Source organism: Oncorhynchus gorbuscha, unplaced genomic scaffold (genome assembly GCF_021184085.1).
Source record: "Oncorhynchus gorbuscha isolate QuinsamMale2020 ecotype Even-year unplaced genomic scaffold, OgorEven_v1.0 Un_scaffold_866, whole genome shotgun sequence".
In the NCBI taxonomy this organism is placed as follows: domain Eukaryota; kingdom Metazoa; phylum Chordata; class Actinopteri; order Salmoniformes; family Salmonidae; genus Oncorhynchus; species Oncorhynchus gorbuscha.
In genome coordinates, this window is record NW_025745850.1 from 181,871 (window position 1) to 187,870 (window position 6,000).

Genomic DNA, 6,000 nt, shown 5'->3' on the forward strand with positions numbered 1-6,000 from the left:
ACCATTCAAATATTTGGGGTCACGTAGAAATGTCCTTGTTTTTGGAAGAAAAGCTAAATATTGGTCCATTTTAAAATAACATCAAATTGATCAGAAGTACAGTGTAGACGTTGTTAATGTTGTAAATGACTATTGTAGCTGGAAACGGCAGATTTTTATGGAATATCTACATAGGCTTATAGAGGCCCATTATCAGCAACCATCACTCCTGTGTTCCAAGGGAACGTTGTGTTAGCTAATCCAAGTTCATCATTTTAAAAGGCTAATTAATCATTAGAAAACCCTCTAATAATTAGAAAACCCTCTGTTCTGATTAAAGAAGCAATAAAACTGGCCTTTAGACTAGTTGAGTATCTGGAGCCACAGCATTTGTGGGTTCAATTACAGGCTCAAAATGGTCAGAAACAAAGACTTTTCTTCTGAAAGTTGTCAGTCTATTCTTGTTCTGAGAAATGAAGGCTATTCCATGAGAGAAATTGCCAAGAAACTGAAGATCTCGTACAACGCTGTGTACTACTCCTTCACAGAACAGCACAAACTGGCCCTAACCAGAATAGAAAGAGGAGTGGAGGCCCGGTGCACAACTGAGCAAGAGGACAAGTACATTAGTGTCTGGTTGTCGAAACAGACGCCTCACAAGTCCTCATTAAATAGTACCCGCAAAACACCAGTCTCAACTTCAACAGTGAATAGGCGACTCCGGGATGCTGGCCTTCTAGGCAGAGTTCCTCTGTCCAATGTCTGTGTTCTTTTGCCCATCTTAATCTTTTATTTTTATTTTTGAATTTTACCCTCTTTTCTCCCCAATTTCATGGTATCCAATTGTTAGTAGCTACTATCTTGTCTCATCGCTACAATTCCCGTACGGGCAAAGTCATGCGTCCTCCGATACACAACCCTGCACTGCCTAGAAGGCCAGCATCCTGAAGTCGCCTCTTCACTGTTGGCGTTGAGACTGGTGTTTTAACATTCTGTTTAGCCAGCTATATACCCGCCTGGTGGAGAACTGGTACCATGATCATGCTCTTCTCTCTGTGGTCCGATAGGGACCTACTGTTTAACCAGCTATATACCCGCCTGGTGGAGAACTGGTACCTGATCACGCTGGGTCCTAGACCTACTGTTTAACCAGCTTATACCCGCCTGGTGGAGAACTGGTCTCTGTGGTCCTATAGGGACCTACTGTTTAACCAGCTATATACCCACCTGGTGGAGAACTGGTACCATGATCATGCTCTTCTCTCTGTGGTCCTATAGGGACCTACTGTTTAACCAGCTATATACCCGCCTGGTGGAGAACTGGTACCATGATCATGCTCTTCTCTCTGTGGTCCTATAGGGACCTACTGTTTAACCAGCTATATACCCGCCTGGTGGAGAACTGTGTGGCTCGGGGGGTCTTCCTGGAGAGTTTGGAACCCTACATCGTGTCGGAGCGTCTGGGCTGTGTGACCGCTCCCGTCATGAGAGACCTGCTGACCCACCTACAGGATAACAACATGATGGACAGTGTAGAGAACTGTCTGATACACCTGGACATCACCAGCCTCGACATACAACAGGTAGGGAGGAGACAGGAGGGAGGAGACAGGAGGAGAGGAGGAGACAGGAGAGGGGGGGGGGAGGGGAGGGAAAGAGGGGGAGGAGAGGAGACAGGAGGGGAGGAGACAGGAGGGAGGAGACAGGAGGGGGAGGGGAGGGGAAGGAGGAGGGAGACAGGAGGGGGGAGGGAGAGGAGACAGGAGAGGAGACAGGAGGAGAGGGAGGACAGGAGGGAGGAGGACAGGACAGGAGGAGAGGAGGACAGGAGGAGAGGAGGACAGGAGGAGAGGAGGACAGGAGGACAGGAGGAGACAGGATGGGAGAGGAGGAGACAGGAGGGGAGGAGACAGGAGGGGAGGAGACAGGAGGGGAGGGGAGGAGACAGGAGGGGAGGAGAGGAGACAGGAGGGGAGGAGAGGAGACAGGAGGGGAGACAGGAGGGGAGAAGAGACGGGAGGAGACAGGAGAAGAGAGGATGTCTGTCAGTGTTTCCTCTCTTCCCTCTAGATATTTACTACTGTCATTAACCTTGTTCCAATCACCAGCAGGTCAAGTCTGTAGACTCAGGTAGTAACCTGTTCTCTCCCTGTGTATCCAGGTGGTCCAGATGTGTTGGGACAACCAGCTGTATGATGCCATGATCTACGTGTTCAACAGGGGAATGAATGACTACATCACCCCTATGGAGGTACTATAATACTGTTTAATGACTACATCACCCCTATAGCCTATAGAGGTACTATAATACTGTTTAATGACTACATCAATGACTATAATACTGTTTAATCACATCCCCCTATGGAGGTACTATAATACTGTTTAATGGCTACATCCACCCCTATAGAGGTACTATAATACTGTTTAATGACTACATCACCCCTATGGAGGTACTATAATACTGTTTAATGACTACATCACCCCTATGGAGGTACTATAATACTGTTTAATGACTACATCACCCCTATGGAGGTACTATAATACTGTTTAATGTCTACATCACCCCTATGGAAATTTAATGACTACATCACCCCTATAGAGGTACTATAATACTGTTTAATGACTACATCACCCCTATAGAGGTACTATAATACTGTTTAATGACTACATCACCCCTATGGAGGTACTATAATACTGTTTAATGACTACATCACCCCTATGGAGGTACTATAATACTGTTTAATGACTACATCGGAGAGTACTACCCCTATAGAGGTACTATAATACTGTTTAATGACTACATCACCCCTATGGAGGTACTATAATACTGTTTAATGACTATAATCTGTTGGCACCCCTATAGAGGTACTATAATACTGTTTAATGACTACATCACCCCTATAAGTACTATAATACTGTTTAATGACTACATCACCCCTATAGAGGTACTATAATACTGTTTAATGACTACATCACCCCTATGGAGGTACTATAATACTGTTTAATGACTACATCACCCCTAACAAATTACTATAATACTGTTTAATGACTACATCACCCCTATGGATACTATAATACTGTTTAATGACTATATCACCCCTATGGAGGTACTATAATACTGTTTAATGACTACATCACCCCTATGGAGGTACTATAATACCATTTAATGACTATAATACTGTTTAATGACTACATCACCCCTATGGAGGTACTATAATACTGTTTAATGGCTACATCACCCCTATAGAGGTACTATAATACTGTTTAATGACTACATCACCCCTATGGAGGTACTATAATACTGTTTAATGACTACATCACCCTATGGAGCTATAATACTGTTTAATGACTACATCACCCCTATGGAGGTACTATAATACTGTTTAATGACTGTTTAATAATCACCCCCCTATGGAGGTTCACCCCCTGTCACCCACACCCCTATAGAGGTACTCCAATGAAATCTGAGTGTTTAATAATACATCACCCTATGGAGGTACTATAATACTGTTTAATGTTCACCCCTATAGCCTATGGAGGTACTCCTCTGAACCCTGTCACCTAGTCTCCAATGAAAGCTAGTGTGTGTTCACTACTCCTCTGAACCCACAGATGAAAGCAGACTGATGGGGGAGGAGCATTATGTATTACAGGTGTCCTCTCTGAGTTCTCTCTGCTCTCTCTGGTTATCTGGGTCTCTCTGGTTATCTGGCTCTCTCTGCCTCTCTGGTTCTCTCTGCCTCTCTCTCCTCTCTCTGGTTATCTGGTTCTCTCTGCCTCTCTCTGCCTCTCTCTGCCTCTCTCTGCCTCTCTCTGTTATCTAGTTCTCTCTGGTCTCTCTGGTTATCTGGCTCTCTCTGCCTCTCTCTGGTTATCTGGTTCTCTCTGCCTCTCTCTGCCTCTCTCTGCCTCTCTCTGGTTATCTGGTTCTCTCTGCCTCTCTCTGGTTATCTGGCTCTCTCTGCCTCTCTCTGGTTATCTGGTTCTCTCTGCCTCTCTGCCTCTCTCTGCCTCTCTGGTTATCTGGCTCTCTCTGCCTCTCTCTGGTTATCTGGTCTCTCTGCTGCCTCTCTCTGCCTCTCTCTGGTTATCTGGTTCTCTGGCTCTCTCTGCCTCTCTCTGCCTCTCTGGTTATCTGGCCTCTCTGCCTCTCTCTGCCTCTCTCTGGTTATCTGGTTCTCTCTGCTCTCTGGTTATCTGCCTCTCTCTGCCTCTCTCTGGTTATCTGGCTCTCTCTGCCTCTCTCTGGTTATCTGGCTCTCTCTGCCTCTCTCTGCTTCTCTGCTTCTCTGCCTCTGCCTCTCTCTGCCTCCTGCCTCTCTGGTTATCTGGCTCTCTCTGCCTCTCTCTGTTCTCTGTTATCTGCTCTCTCTGCCTCTCTCTGGTTATCTGGTTCTCTCTGCCTCTCTCTGGTTATCTGGTTATCTGGCCTCTCTCTGCCTCTCTCTGGTTATCTGGCTCTCTCTGCCTCTCTCTGCCTCTCTCTGCCTCTCTGCCTCTCTCTGCTTATCTGGTTCTCTTCTGCCTCTCTCTGGTTATCTGGTTCTCTTCTGCCTCTCTCTGTTATCTGGTCTCTCTCTGCCTCTCTCTGGTTATCTGGTTCTCTCTGCCTCTCTCTGCCTCTCTCTGGTTATCTGGTTCTCTCTGCTCTCTCTCTGGTTATCTGGTTCTCTCTGCCTCTCTCTGCCTCTCTCTGCCTCTCTCTGGTTATCTGGTTCTCTCTGCCTCTCTTGTCTGGTCTATCTGCCTCTTCTGCCTCTCTCTGCCTCTCTCTGGTTATCTGTCTCTCTTCTGCCTCTCTCTCTGGTTATCTGGTTCTCTCTGCCTTCTCTCTGGTTATCTGGCTCTCTCTGCCTCTCTCTGGCTATCTGCTCTCTCTGCCTCTCTCTGGTTATCTGTTCTTCTGCCTCTCTCTGGTTATCTGGTTCTCTCTGCCTCTCTCTGGTTATCTGGTCTGGTTCTCTCTGCCTCTCTCCTCTCTCTGGTTATCTGCCTCTCTCTGCCTCTCTCTGGTTATCTGGTTCTCTCTGCCTCTCTCTGGTTCTCTCTGCCTCTCTCTGCCTCTCTCTGGTTATCTGCCTCTCTCTGCCTCTCTCTGGTTATCTGCCTCTCTCTGCCTCTCTCTGGTTATCTGGTTCTCTCTGCCTCTCTCTGGTTATCTGGTTCTCTCTCTGCCTCACCTCTCTGGTTATCTGGTTCTCTCTGCCTCTCTCTGCTGGTTCTCTCTGCCTCTCTCTGCCTCTCTCTGGTTATCTGCCTTCTCTGCCTCTCTCTGGTTATCTGGTTCTCTCTGCCTCTCTCTGGCCTCTCTCTGGTTATCTGGTTCTCTCAGCACCTTTATCTACCAGTCCCCTGGGGAGAAGCGACGGGGCTTTGATTTGTTCGATGAACCAACCTAAAACTAAAAGGAATCTAACAGAAATGAAAGAAGCCCTAAGGCTGCTGGGAAAATCATTTGAAATATGAGACGAGGTGTCACAAAGAATCCTGATAAAGAAATGATGTAGTGCTACGGCTACAGCCGAGGGACAAACTGTCAGAGAGAGTGGAGTTTTTAATCAAAGGAGATGTATGAACTTGACCCCTGAGGTTTCTCTTCCTGTGTTTCAGAAACTCTTCCAGGTCATTGGCCCCCGCTGAGAGAAGGCAGGGCCCTCACTAGGTAGGCACTGATTCCATGATTCATTGAACACCAGCCTGGAGATCTTAGTGGGAGTAAAAGCAAGGCCCTCCAGAAATAAATCACTCAGAAAGAAGATTTGTAGTTTTTCAACATGTCAACATGTCTAATAACTAATAAATAAATAACTCAGAAAGAAGATTTGTCTATCTCTGCCTGACAGATGAACAGGTGGTGATGGGAAACAAGCTGCTCTGCTTATATCAGGTACAGTCACACATATACATCCTTTCTCTCTATTTATCTCTCTGTCTCTCTCTCTGTCTGTTCTTTCTCTGCCTCTCTCTCTGTCTCTCTCTCTCTCTCTCTCTCTCTCTCTCTCTTCTCTCTCTCTCTCTCTC

At 46.5% G+C, this 6,000-nt stretch overlaps 1 pseudogene; it reads left to right on the top strand.

Moving 5' to 3' along the window:
- Positions 1–5,632, top strand: part of LOC124020611 — a 40,082-nt pseudogene extending 34,450 nt beyond the window's left edge.
- The last annotated feature ends 368 nt before the right edge of the window (positions 5,633–6,000 follow it).